At 41.4% G+C, this 13,313-nt stretch overlaps 1 long non-coding RNA gene across 3 annotated transcripts; it reads left to right on the top strand.

Annotated features, from left to right (window-relative positions):
* The first annotated feature begins 490 nt into the window (after positions 1-490).
* On the top strand, positions 491-11,881 carry LOC124199644. 3 transcript variants are annotated; one of them, XR_006876914.1, is made up of 6 exons: positions 491-782; positions 841-962; positions 10,383-10,682; positions 10,761-10,904; positions 10,980-11,150; positions 11,600-11,881. It is a non-coding gene; the product is annotated as an uncharacterized LOC124199644 (long non-coding RNA). The 3 variants fall into 3 exon arrangements; XR_006876913.1 differs by lacking the exon at positions 10,761-10,904 and having other exon boundaries at positions 492-776; XR_006876912.1 differs by lacking the exon at positions 10,761-10,904 and having other exon boundaries at positions 492-782.
* Positions 11,882-13,313: the final 1,432 nt, after the last annotated feature.

Here is a 13,313-nt window from a genome sequence, read left to right as displayed (position 1 = left end):
TGCGTCAGAACCATCTAACGGCAGTTTAATAAAACACGAAAACACAAATTCGAGTATATAATTATGATTTCGTCGCAATATAAAAATCTAAATGCGACGGCTCCATGTAAAACCTTGTCTTGCACAACATGATCATAATTTCCTAATTTTTTAACTCTAAGAAAAAAATCGTATAAGATATTAATGAAATAAACAACTTTCCTATCTCTCTGAGAGGAACAACGCCATCTGTTGGTGTGGGTTGGGTTGGGTCAGGAAACAGGTCTTTGGCGATAGAATCCCTATCGGGAAACTGAACCAGTAGAGGGTGAATGCCAAAAATAGTTAGTAATATACCATGGCCTACTTAACTTCTAGGCCGGCGTTCGAGCTATATGCCCTTAGTGTAACTTTTAATCCCTATGACGCGCCGTTTGGCTCACTACCCCTGGCTGACTTGGAAATACCGTGGCGCCACCTAGTGAGCGTATGTGTAACTACCATAGGGATGCTCCTACACCAGCCACCGTGTAGTGTAGTGGTAGTGGATGGCGTAGTGTAGTGTGGTGTAGTATGGTAAAATCCCGATTACACTTGCCTGGTCTCCCATATAGTGTAGTGTATGGCGTAGTGTAGTGTAGCATAGTGTAGTGAAACCGGGTTTTTTTTTTAATTTTATGACTCCTGATATAGTGTAGTGTATGGTGTAGTGTAGTATAGTATAGTATAGTGAAAACGGGTCTTTCTACAAATGTGTCCTTCCCCTGATCAGCAGTAGCAGTCCCCAAATCCTACAAGTGACGGTACCAGTTTGCGTGAATGTCGAGCCACATAATAAACATTTCTTTCGTTTGTTTCCAGTTCCCTTCTAGAACTTGCCGGAATATTTTTTTCCCTACGTCACGACTACAACAACATGTATGAGCTAATCAGGAACATTTCGGAATCGATGGGGACGATAGCTTATCACTTTGGCGTACAAAGTAATAATTTAAAAAATACTAAATTAAATGGTGTAAATAGCTTTTCTAGCCTTTGTACCGTCGATTGTGGCTACTTAAGACAGCACACCGATGGAAAACATGTTTTCGCTTCGAACCTTTTCCCGGGTTGCGCAAACTGTTGGGAAATGGGGTAATTTTTCTCAGCAGTGGTTCTAGTTTGTCACAATGTGTACAACAACAATATCAACCCAGGGTGAATGCGTAAATTTCCCGTCCAAAGTTTTGTCAAAATAATCATCGTTGTTTTTGTTAAAAGTAAGATCCCGCTTTTTTCATGTGTAGTTTTGTACATTGGTACCTATCACGATTTAAAAAAAATTGTCATGTGAAGGCATCACTAGAAGAATAGTGTGTGCAAAAAAATTCTGGTACAACGTGTTTCAGTGGCTGGCAAATCACGTCTAAAGTAGCCTCACGGTTTTTTTTTCATTTTTGGGTCTATTTTTATACTGAATAAACGAGTGAGACTGTATAAATGGCTGCCTGTTTATAAGACTTATAAACGGGCCATCTAATCCCAAAATTTGTTTATCAGTGCATCAGTCACATAGTTGGTAACACACGTACAAAAAAAAACGAAAATCCCCAATGGCGTTTTGAAATTATCGGTATTTATTTTGGAAACCGTATTTTTGTTGTTGTTTATTTTTTGGGTCGCATCAACTCAGTTTTGCACTGATTTTGTCGTAAAAATCTAGAGTTTGGAGTCACGGCTCCGAGATGTGCTTTTGTTCCAAATAAGAGATAAAACACTTTAAAGAATGTGGTCCTACGTTGTGTATTTTAAGGTGAATTCGCTAGGTTTGTACAATCTAAAAATGAGAGCTCAGAATTGTGCGACTGTTCGAAGTCGAAAACGAGGGTGAAAATTGAACAATTAAGGGGGGGGGAGAAGAAGGGGATGAGAAAGGAATGTGGCGAAAACAAAAGACGATAGGGTAAATAGCCGGAGGCTAGAAAGAAGATTAGCAAAATGAAAGATTTTCCGACATTCTCCCGGGCCGGGAATCTGCTTCGGCTGCTACTCCTGTTCAAAAATTTTTTTTACTGCTGCTTTGGCCTTGATGGCGCATTTTCGGACCGGACGTGAATGTGCTGGAACGATGGCCGGACCAGACGAAATTTCAGTTGGAGTGCTGGCCGGCTCAGTCACCTGGAGTGGATAGAGTTTAGAAATGGGCGATTCGTTTTTCCATTCGCCGTGCGGATGTCAGCAGCTCGGATTTCGCCATCAGTGCTGCGGATGAGATTTTCGATGACAGCCAACTTCCATTCTCTGCGTAGTCTCTCGTCATGGATGAGGACCACGTCCTTCTCTTTGACGACTGTTGGTTGACTCTTCTTGGTCGCCTGATGGTATTCTCGAAGAGCAGACAAATAGGATGCGAGGAAACGATTCTTGATGTCCAAGGAGAGTTTGGTGGCGAATAACGGCCTTCTTGAGTTCGTCGGGACGCTCGCCATAGGTTGAGTCAAGTTTCTCGTCGTCGATTTCTTCGTTATAGTGTAGAGTGTTAAGACGCCGGCCATACCTGAGGTGCGCCGGAGAGAGAGACTCTCCATCGCTGACGACGCTAGATGGACTCTCTAAAGGGCGATCGTTCAATACTGTTTCAGCGTCGGCGACGAGGGCTCTAAAAGCACTGAGGGTGGGTCTCGTGCGACCGAGAATTTCTGAAAGGGCTTCCTTGGTCATTCCGACTAGTTTCTCCCAGAAACCACCGTACCATGGGGCTCGTTTAAGGATGAATCGCCATTCCACCTTTTAATCGGACAGCTGTTAGGTATGGTAGTAAGAGGGTCGCGAAAAATCTTTTGGAAGACCTTTGCGCCCTTTTCGAATGTCTTTGCATTGTCGGACATGATGATGGCGGGACGTGAATGGTGTGCGATGAAGCAGGGGAACGCCTCGAGGAAAGAGAGCGTAGTCTAATCTTCCACTACTTCCAAGTGAATAGCGCGGGTTGACGCACAGGTAAAAAGGAGGATATAGACGATACGGTCTGTTTTAGGTGCTTCTTTAGGCCAACGAATGATGAAAGACCCAGTGAAGTCGATGCCCGTTACTGTGAACGGAATTGAAAAAGAGGAGCGAGATAATGGCAACGGAGCGTGATTTGGGGCCACGTACAGAGCTCCACGCACACGATTGCACTTGACGCAGTTTCTCAAGCATTTTTTGACGCTCTTACCAATTTGAGGAATCGAGTAGCGTTGACGGATTGATGCGATGGTCATCTTGACTCCTCCATGTAGCATCAGGGCGTGATGAGAGAGAATGATGAGTGTGGATAAGGCAGATTCCTTTGGAAGAAGAATGGGGTGAATTGTGTCTCTCTTTAATTGAGCATTGACCATACGGCCGTTGCAACGTATAAGTCCGTCGCTACCGATGAATAAATCCAGTTGGGAGACAAGAGCTGGACGTTTTCCGGTTGGATCTCGTAGGTATCTCAATTCTCAGGAGAAGTTTTTCCCTTTGCGAGATAAAGACGACGGAAGGAAATTGTAGTAGATATTTTCGATTGTTTTCGAAATGTCTGTCCATTTTTCGATCAGATCTTGAGGTAAGGCGTCATCCCAGTCCAGTTTGAGCTTCCAGGGGTCGTATTCCGAACGGCGACTTGAACATAACGAAAACTTGACTTGAAACAATCTAAGTTAAGTCCGAGTAAAGTCGAGTTTTGAGCTAAAGTTAGAAACTTTCAATCTCAAGTCCGAGTATGATTCCGAACCAAAAAAGCTCACTTTTTTCACTGGACTTCACTTAGATTTTTTACTTGGCTTAGGAACGCTACTTAACTTGAAAGTGGCAACTGAGCCAATGGCAGAAGGTCTTACTTATAATGTTTTTCGTCTTTGCAGACGAATTTTAACTTTTTAAGTTCCGGTAAAAAGGACTTGGAACTTTAAAAAAAACAGACTTTTATTTCAAATTAGCGTGCCAACCAATTGAACCGATGGCGCTTGGGATAAATGCTTTTCAGCATATTAATGTTTGGGCTATGTTTTAAATGGAATATGAAATGGAAATTTGAACATATCCTTGTATTAGTGTTTCAAGTTATTTTAGTTTTTGGGAAATGAAAGTGGTTTTTAAATATAAAAGATAAGGGTTGAGAAACTGCAGTTGTAAAATCGCGACACAGTTGTTTGGCTGTATCAGAGGACTGCGACGAATATTCTAAATAAAAGTTTTAAAAGTTTTGGTTTCTTAGAATTACAAAATAAAACCAGTAGGGGAGGCCGGGGCTATTTGGGACACGGGGCTAAAATGTACAGGGAAATTTTTATATGTACAATTTGTCTTAAAATTACGAAATACATACAGCGTATGTTAAATTATGTTTTATTTATAATATAAAGTTTTTTTCCTCTTGATTTTTTGTCGAGTTGTATGGGAAAAACAAAAAAATGGGAGTCGTGAAAAAAATTTCCGACGTTTTGTTTTCCATTTTCGTAATATTTTTTTTTTATATTTTTATAAAACCCAGATAGCTGTTTTATAGGGTTTTTTCCTAGTTTAAGATAATATTAATGTTTTATAAAAAATGAGTTCCTGATATATTTTAGTTTATTTGATGTTGTTTGGGTTCGGGTTAAACGGGACATGGAAAACGGGGTAAAACAGGTATTGCCAGATCAACGTTATTTCCAGGAAAACGCCCCCTAGTAACAACAACAAAGGAAAAATTATCAAAAAGACTTTTTTGATAGCATCTCCACTTCTACTTTACAAAATAAATAAAAAGACAGCACTTCTGAAGGGGAAATGAATTTCCTTTTCAGCAGTGCATTATTTAATAAATATAATTAAGCCGTTGCAGAGAAAACTGATGTTCCATTTTTCCCCCGGCTCTGTTCCGCTTAACCCTAATTTTTTTGTTTTTCGGCATTTTTTCATGTTGGCATTTCACCATATAGCTATTGAATGATCAAACGAAAAAAATTAAAAAAATGACCGAATGTTAATAAATGCCAGGGAATCACCCCTATACTTTTTTTTTCATAATTCTTAGTTTTAATTTAAATGGCAGCGAAAAGAAAAAAAATATCCCACATAGCCCCGGTCTCCCCTATGATAGGAAAGAAAATGAATTCCGGCTTGTTTTTGCCTTTTGTGTTATGTAAAAGATGGACAAAAAGTCATGAAAAATCAAAAGTTTATCATAGGGAGTTCATTTCTTACAATAGTTCGTAAAAGTTAAACCCTATGATGTATTCAAGTGAAGGTCAATCAACTTATAAAAATATTTCCATTTTTCATAATATGGAATAAGACAAACAATTAGGAACTATTTGATTATTATCACTTCCCGTAGTTAAATATCCCAAATCCTTAGTTAAATTATCCATACATTATAAGAATTCATCAATGACGTCATTACAATAATCGGTCATTGTGTAAACAAACACAACGCCACTGCCAATTTTCACCGCAAACTTAGTGAACTTAAGCCCGTAAGTCAGTTTCAAGGCACCTAAAAGGTACCTTGAGATTTGAGAGACTTAACTTAGTTTTAGTGCTCGACTTTGGAGTTTTCCAAGTTCAAGTTTCTTGCTTGACTTGAAATTTTTTGGTTCGGAATTCAACTTCGGTTAAAGTCTGAAAAAATTTTCAAGTCAAGCAGGAAAAACGCCTAAGTCAAGTCCAAGTCAAGTCTAAGTCGAGAAGAAATAAATCCAATTGGATCATACACAGCCGAGATGCCACGTAACACCTCTCGTTTCGTTGACTGTGGATGGCACACGTATGAGGGCTGGACATTAGGGAGATGAAGAGTGTCTTCGTTCCGATCCCAATTGAGTCCAAGGACTTTAGTGAATGTAGATCCATGGCTGACTCCTTCGCTGTTTGCTCTCGCCGTAAGATGGCTATCGTTGGAACCCCATGACTGCAGTTTAAGTCCAGCTTGCTTCAATACACTATTCGTTTCCGAATAATAATCCATAGCTTCTTCCGTTGTTTTACAACCAGATATAAGATTGTCAACATAAATGTTTCGATTGATATCAGCCGCTAGCGGAGATGAACTCGCTTGTAGGTGCTTCTTGATCATCGAAAGGAGTATAAATGGAGAGCTGCTAGCGCCGAATGGAATAACACGGAAATGGAATGACTAGAAATCAGATTTAGGGTCCAGAGGGTCCTTTAGCCATAGAAAAAGGACGAAATCACGATCCTGCTCGTGAAGTCCGATCTAATGGATGGCTTTTTCGATGTCGGCTGTTAAACCGATAGTGTGTACGCGAAAGCCAAGAAGAATGGCAAACATATCGTTCTGGAGTGGAGGGCCAATTTCCAAACAATCATTTAGCCTGACTCCAGCTGGAGTTTTGCATGAACAGTCATAAACGATTCTTAGCGGTGTTGTAGCAGAGTCTTTGAAAACGCCGAAGTGTGGAATGTATTGACTCTGTTTGTTGATTTCAGCATACGGAATCATCTCGATGAATTTTCTGTCCAGCTGATCCTGAATGATTCGTGAATAGAGTTTGAGTCCATCTGATCCCTTTGAGGCTAGGCTCTTGATAGTTCCTCACGTCCTTTTCTGGTATATTTGAAAGTTGGACGAAAGGTGAGGGTGACTCTCACTCCACGGTAGTCTCGCGAGATGTACTTTCCATCTCGAAACTCCACAGATTTCTCTTGATAGCTTTGAGTAGTTTGCGTTGATTCCAGATCTGGCTGGATTCAAATGGTTTCGACTTGCCAGAAACGGGCGACGTCGAACTTTTCTTCAACGGAGATGTGCATATTTATGACAGATTGCGTGATGATGTCACTCAAATTATTCAGCCGCCCGGAGATAAGATAACCAATCTTTGATTGAACAGCTGTTAGACCTGGTCCACGAATAACGTGATCACCGACGATGTCCCAGTATAAATCAACTCCGATTAGAATGTCGACGCTGAAGATAGATTTCTTTGAGACCGGATGAGCCAGTAGTAGATTCTTGAGATGAGGCAACTTCAGTAAATCTGTTCGATACGCGGATCAGAGAGAGGGTCCACAATGTGTGGAATGGCGATTGCTTCAATGAGAATAGGTTATCCTTGACGATCGATCAGAGATAGTTGTCCAACATCATAAAAATCAGACACGCCACGACAAGAAGTGAAACCAATAAGAACTAGACTTTCTATCCGTATTGGCTTAAGTTTTAGTTGCTTGACGAGATCGAGAGTGATGAAAGTTTGCTGTGCTCCCTTGTCTATCAGAAGGTTACTGGAGCGTTTGAAAAATTGAGATTGGGCAGTAGCGATAGCAGTGTCCAAAAACACAAAGGGCTCGTGTTTTTTGGCGTTGGCGGTTGTGAGTGCTACTGAAGTCGGAAGACATCATGAGTGTATATTAGCACCAATAATTCTAGGTGTATCCGGCTTGTGGAGGCTAGTGTGATGAGGTCGGTGACATTCACGGCAACGAAACGAAGAAGGGCACTTCGTTCCTGCTGTATGACATTTTCTGAGGCAGTTATAACAAAGTCTTTTGTCTTTGCAACTTCGTACCGTTGTTCAACTGTCTTGACGGTCGTGCAATCAGTAGGCCAGTGTTCGCCATCACAAAACGGACAGTAAAGTTTTCGGGCAGGAGGAGTTTCTCTTTTCTTCGACTCCTTATTTGATGAGGTTGCTCCAGTAAACATAATATTCAAATTCTTGGGAGGCTTGAGCGATGATGGATGAATGAGTGTGCTCTCACTATCTTCAAGGACTTCTATTTCGGTTAATAGACTCTTCCGTAAAGTGTCCAATTCTGCAGCGGCATTCTGTCGAGCCAGGTTGCGACGTAGCTCAGCTGAGAGCTTGTCAAAGAGGATACAGACCAGTAGATCTCCATAAGAATCTGGCATTTTGTTGAGTGCTTCGAGACCGCGGATGTGCGATTCTAGAGCGTCGACGAACTTGCGAAGTGAGTTCCGGTCGGTTCCGGGATTTTGGCAATGCGACGAGAGCTCGCATGTGAGCCATGATTATTTCAGCTGGTTGGCCAAAACATTACTTCAATAAAGCAACTGCTACTGTGTAGTTGTCATTACTCGGTACCAGGCCGAGTAGAAGAGCTTTACCTTCGCCAGAGAGACGAGAATTCAAAAAGATGAATTTGGTAGCGTTTGAGTATTTGGTTTTCTGGTGTACCTCTACTTCAAAAACATCCCAAAAGGCGTTCCACATGAGGATGTTTCCGTTGAAATCAGGTAGGTTGAATTTGGGGAGATGACTTGAATCTGTGGCAGCGGTCATGTTGATGATTGGAGTGATTGTAACTGCTGGAAGATTTGGATTGGCAGCTGCTGCTGCTACTTCTGCGGTATTTTCATCCATAAGCTTCTTCAGAGTAAATTTTGCTGCGTCACGAACGTCGTACTCTGCCGTACTGACCACACCAGCACTGTCCATTTCATCCTCTACGTCAGCCGTGGCGAACAGTTCGACGATTTCGTTATCGAGCGCTTCAACTACCTTGATCTTGTCGTAAAGATCTCCCAACTTCTTGTTCAGCTCGTGAATTTTTCGGTGTCTATCCATGGCAGCATCGGTGATTATGTCGGAAATTTTGGCGATGAATCGAGTAACTGCACCGCAATTGCCACCACGTTTGGACGTTAGGGAAGCCAGCCTCGCCATTTTTTTTGAATGAAATGATGAACGTCGGAGATCATGATGCTAGCTTGTCAGCTATTAGCGATGGAAACCAAGCTTGGTAACCAGAGAAAGAGTTGGGCCAAGCGTGGCCACGAGGTTGATGATTTCTCAGCTGCGAAAGATGAGATAAAAGCCAGTCGACTATTCACTTGAAAGGCGAAAGGAGAGTAGAGAGTGACCAAGTCTGGCAACGAGGATACTGTGAGCTTTGGAGATTCATTATGATGTATGAGAAGAGACAACTATCGAGATGATTGAATAGTGAATAGCAGCATGATTGTATTGACGATTGGCTTAATACATAGAGAGCTTCCTGAACTACCGACCGAATGACTCTTTCGAGTTGTCAACTATGCAATTCAAGAAATACGAATGAGATTTAAGCTTCGTCTTCATACGCCAACTGAAGAACGTCTTCGTCTTCATGCGCCAACTGAAGAACGTCTTCGTCTTCTCTCGTTGATAGGCTGAATAGCGTTTTGAAATTGAAAATTTCCCGCTGCCTGTTGAGTCAAAATCCTCACTGGTGGCAGTAGCTGAGGGGGTATTCTGCGATGAAGATCTTGAATAACGTTGAAAATTCCCACTGTCTCCCGTATGCGTTCCTCCAGTGATTTCTGTTTAATCGCTTGAGATTGAACAGCTTGAGGTTCAGCGACTTGAGGTTCGGCAGCTTGAGGTTCAGCAGCTTGAGGTTCAGCAACTTGCGGTTCAGCAACTTGAGGTTCAGCAACTTGAGATTCAGCAACTTGAGGTTCAGCAACTTGAGGTTCAATGGCTGCTCGAACTTGTGCGTTGGCTTCTCGCAGAAGATTTTTATTTTGCTCGTACTCAACAGCCTGTATTGCCCGTCTGATCCTACTGCTTCTCTTTCTTGGCATAGAGATAAAAGCAAGGATCGATGATCAAAAAAGGACGTTGAGGTTCAAAGTTGAGTGATGTGAATCCTCAAAAATAAGAACCATCCGATGATAAATGAACATACACGAAGTCAATCCCAGGTTTTCTCGGCCACACGAGTTTTGAGAAGACCAGATAGACCACGAGACCAACTCCACGTGGAGAGAGAGAGAGAGAGAGAATGATTGCCGACCACGCTTGGGCAACAATCCTGGTTACGGCACCAAATGTCTTAAAAATCTAGAGTTTGGAGTCATGGCTCCAAGATGTGCTTTTGTTCCAAATAAGAGATGAAACACTTTAAAGAATATGGTCCTATGGTTATGTATTTTAAGGTGAATTCGCTAGGTTTGTACAGTCTGAAAATGAGAGCTCAGAATTGTGCGACTGTTCGAAGTTGAAAACGAGGGTGCGAACTGAACAATTAAGGGGCGGGGGGAGAAGAAGGGGGTGAGAAAGGAATGTGGTGAAAACAAAAGACGATAGAATAAATAGCCGGAGCCTAGAAAGAAGATTAGCAAAATGAAAGATTTTCCGACAGATTTTTTTTCTTGAGAGGAATAGTTGGGTATCAAAAGTATTGCCCACGGAATCCAGGGGTCAATAGATTTTTCTTTTCTTTTTCTTCTTGCCGTTACAGGCTTTTTTGCGTGTTTTTTGTTTCTTTACCATTTAATGCTATGACACGTTTTTATTGCGACATGTAGCACCTCAACTCAGCACCTTGCTATTTTCCAGCGCTTAAAGCTATTCAAAAAAGCAATGCTTACATCTAGATGGGAGGAGAATTTTCTATTCGATCTTTTTTAATGCCACAAATATGATATATATTTTTTTCTTTTCCAGTTAATCAGGGACCATTGTCGGAAGAAAACCCTGAGCCGGCTGCGTTGGCTGAACATTTTGAGATAGTGGAAAAAAGGGGAACGTGTGTTTGAAGAAGGTGAATGTATGGATGAAGAATGTGAACATTTGGATGAAGAAATAGAACGTTTGGATGAAGAAGGTGGGGATGAAATTGCCGGCAACTTGATCTATGCAGACGCTAATAATATTCAAGAAAGGCAGTTCCCATTAAAGAAATTAGAGAGTTTGACATTATTGGAAGTTCAGCTGCAGGGACAAAACCATTCAAAGGAGAATTTGGTAAGAAAAACGGATTTTTAACGATTTTTAAAGCTCTTCTGCTCTTTGAAGCCTCTATTATGAACACTTAATCCACAGCCGACCGGATTACGATCCCTTGATGATAGGCTGGGCAATTGATGATTCCTGGACGTTGCCTATTATCAACAGACCGAGATCCAGCCGGCTGTGGATCAAACATATATGCCAGGACATTTCAATTGCCATAACGACCCATGCAACGTCCGTTGATTTATTGTTTATTAGCTGTTTGGATTTGCTGTCTTTTTGTAATAATAATTATTTTTCTTTACGTAGGCTTTAACATTCTCGAGACGGAATTTACATCAGAAGACCAAGAAATTTTCATCATCGGTCTTCTGGAATACATCTTTAAACACCGGCTGGTGAAGATGATAATTTTTTCTCGAAACGTGAGAAGCCCAAAACATCCCATCTTATTGTCGCCGTTGTACGACGTAATCAAAAGTAAGAAATTTTACTGGGGTTATTGCTGTATGCTACGTTTCAAGTGAAATAAGCATCACCTCAACCTTTAACCTTTAACCTTCAACCTCAACCCACCACCTTACTATTTTCCAGCGCTAGCTACATTCGTTAAGTTCTCCCTTCGTTAGAGGTCAGCATGGCTTTTAGGATACCTTAAAAAAACGCTGGAAAATAGCAAGTTGCTGGATTGAGGTTGATGTGCTGCGAAGAGGTGGTAGGCTACTTATGACACCAAAAACGTGCCATATTATTGGGCCTCGGTAAATAGTGGACACGTACTCACAAACTCCAACACAACTCTTGACAAGAGGGCCCAGAGTTGTTTTCAAATATTTCATATGCCTGCATCTAACATATATTTTATTGCAATTGTTTTAATAGCTGCAGGCCTACATCTAACTCACGTTTTATTGCAATCGTTTTGATAGGAGCAGCAATGTTGAAATTCGGGAACAACCAATTTGTGGACAAAGCCATCAGAAAATGGATAAAGCTCCAACCCTAAGTCAGAAGGGTGAAAGAAGAGACGCAACTGAGGGAGGCCATCCAAATAATGTAACATGTAAAAAAAAATTCTTGCCTCTACATGGAAATGTCCCCTTTCCCTTCGCTCCTAAGTTTCGCCCCGTTTCCTTAACCTGTGGTGTTACTTCATGATTTAAACTTGAAAATCTTCCACTGATACGCGACGTATAAATAAACTAAGAAATATCTGAAGAAGCTTTTCAGCAATCAAAATTCCGATTCCTTGCGATCGCGAGTTTCGTAATAGGTTACATCGTTTGTCGAGAATATTGACGCTGTTTCAATCTTTTGTATTGCAAGACGAAATACAGTTAGAATAAGTAACTAAAAGGGAGATAGAAACTGAGAGAGAGAGAGAAGTCAACCTGCCGTGATGCGGGCGAGGCGACGTCTGAAAAGAGCGGGCGAGAGAGAAAAAGGCCTGCGACCTACCTCGGCGGAGCCAAGGTCAGTTCTAGATATTTCTAGAACAAAGAGGGGGCGTTTAGAAAAAGGGGGGTGAGAGAGGGTAGCAAAATGAGGTGGGGTGCGACGTTGCATCATAAACTTGAGAGGGAAATGGATATTTCCGACATCGTTTCAGGGGAATTTGTTTACCTTTGCTGTTCGATTCCGAAACCTTAAATTCATTGGTTTGCAGATGTTGTTGGCAAAAATATAAAGCACCTTGGGAGCCTTTGGGATTTTGAGCGCCCTCGTTCGTTTAAATTCTAAAAGAAAGCCGGAGATATAGGACCGGTCGAAATAGACCATAACGAAATAGGCTTGGATAATACGACCGGACGAAAAAGGAACCTACAAAATAGGCCCAGTTACTTACCACGTTACCCTTATATAGGGCTGTTCAACATCTTTTTTAGCATTTGTATCCAACGCGGCAACGCAGTAGTCGTTGGAATTTATCATCTGCTAGAGAGCCTCTGGAATTTTGTGTCTCGCTTTGTCTCAAAATTTTTAATTCTACATTTCGCTAGATTTGACATAGCCAACAATCGGACCAAACCAATTCAGATGGTCGAAAAAGATAAACGAAATTGCATCTATCACTATCTTTGTCTTTATAGCATGGAGCGTAAAGAACGCCCATGGAAAATCTTCCAAGACTGTTTCAGAGCATATTACTACGAATGTCTTCGTGGTTGAATTGAATTCATTTTGTCTGTAAATTCAAATGACGACATTTCCATCAGTGGTGAGAAACTCCCACCATTGTTTGATGAATTGCCCGATTTAGAAGAAGATGCTGTAAGTTCACCACAAGACCTAACAAGCCGTGCTTGAAGCCATTAAAGAAAAAATAGTCACAAAATATTGCGGGAGAAAGATGACATCACCCGCTGTGGTTCGTAGCGAGATAAATCGCCATGACGGAATGAAACTTTCTGTGAAGATTCGTTATATCTCGCGCCTACTCGGAACATATCCGCTCCCACCTGGATACCGTCGCGTGTATAACCAACAATCCAGAAGTTAGTGAACAGGATTTAATTTACGGGGAAGATCATAAATTGCAGCAACGCGATAAGTCAGGCTACGAAAATTTGGACAACAATTCATACGAAAAAAAAAGCCAAAGAGAGAAAACAAAAAACAAAAAAAAATTTGACTTTCACCCGC

Source organism: Daphnia pulex, chromosome 8 (genome assembly GCF_021134715.1).
Source record: "Daphnia pulex isolate KAP4 chromosome 8, ASM2113471v1".
Classification (NCBI taxonomy): domain Eukaryota; kingdom Metazoa; phylum Arthropoda; class Branchiopoda; order Diplostraca; family Daphniidae; genus Daphnia; species Daphnia pulex.
The sequence above is the reverse complement of the archived record's forward strand: the minus strand, read 5'-3'. Positions and strand labels throughout refer to the sequence as shown.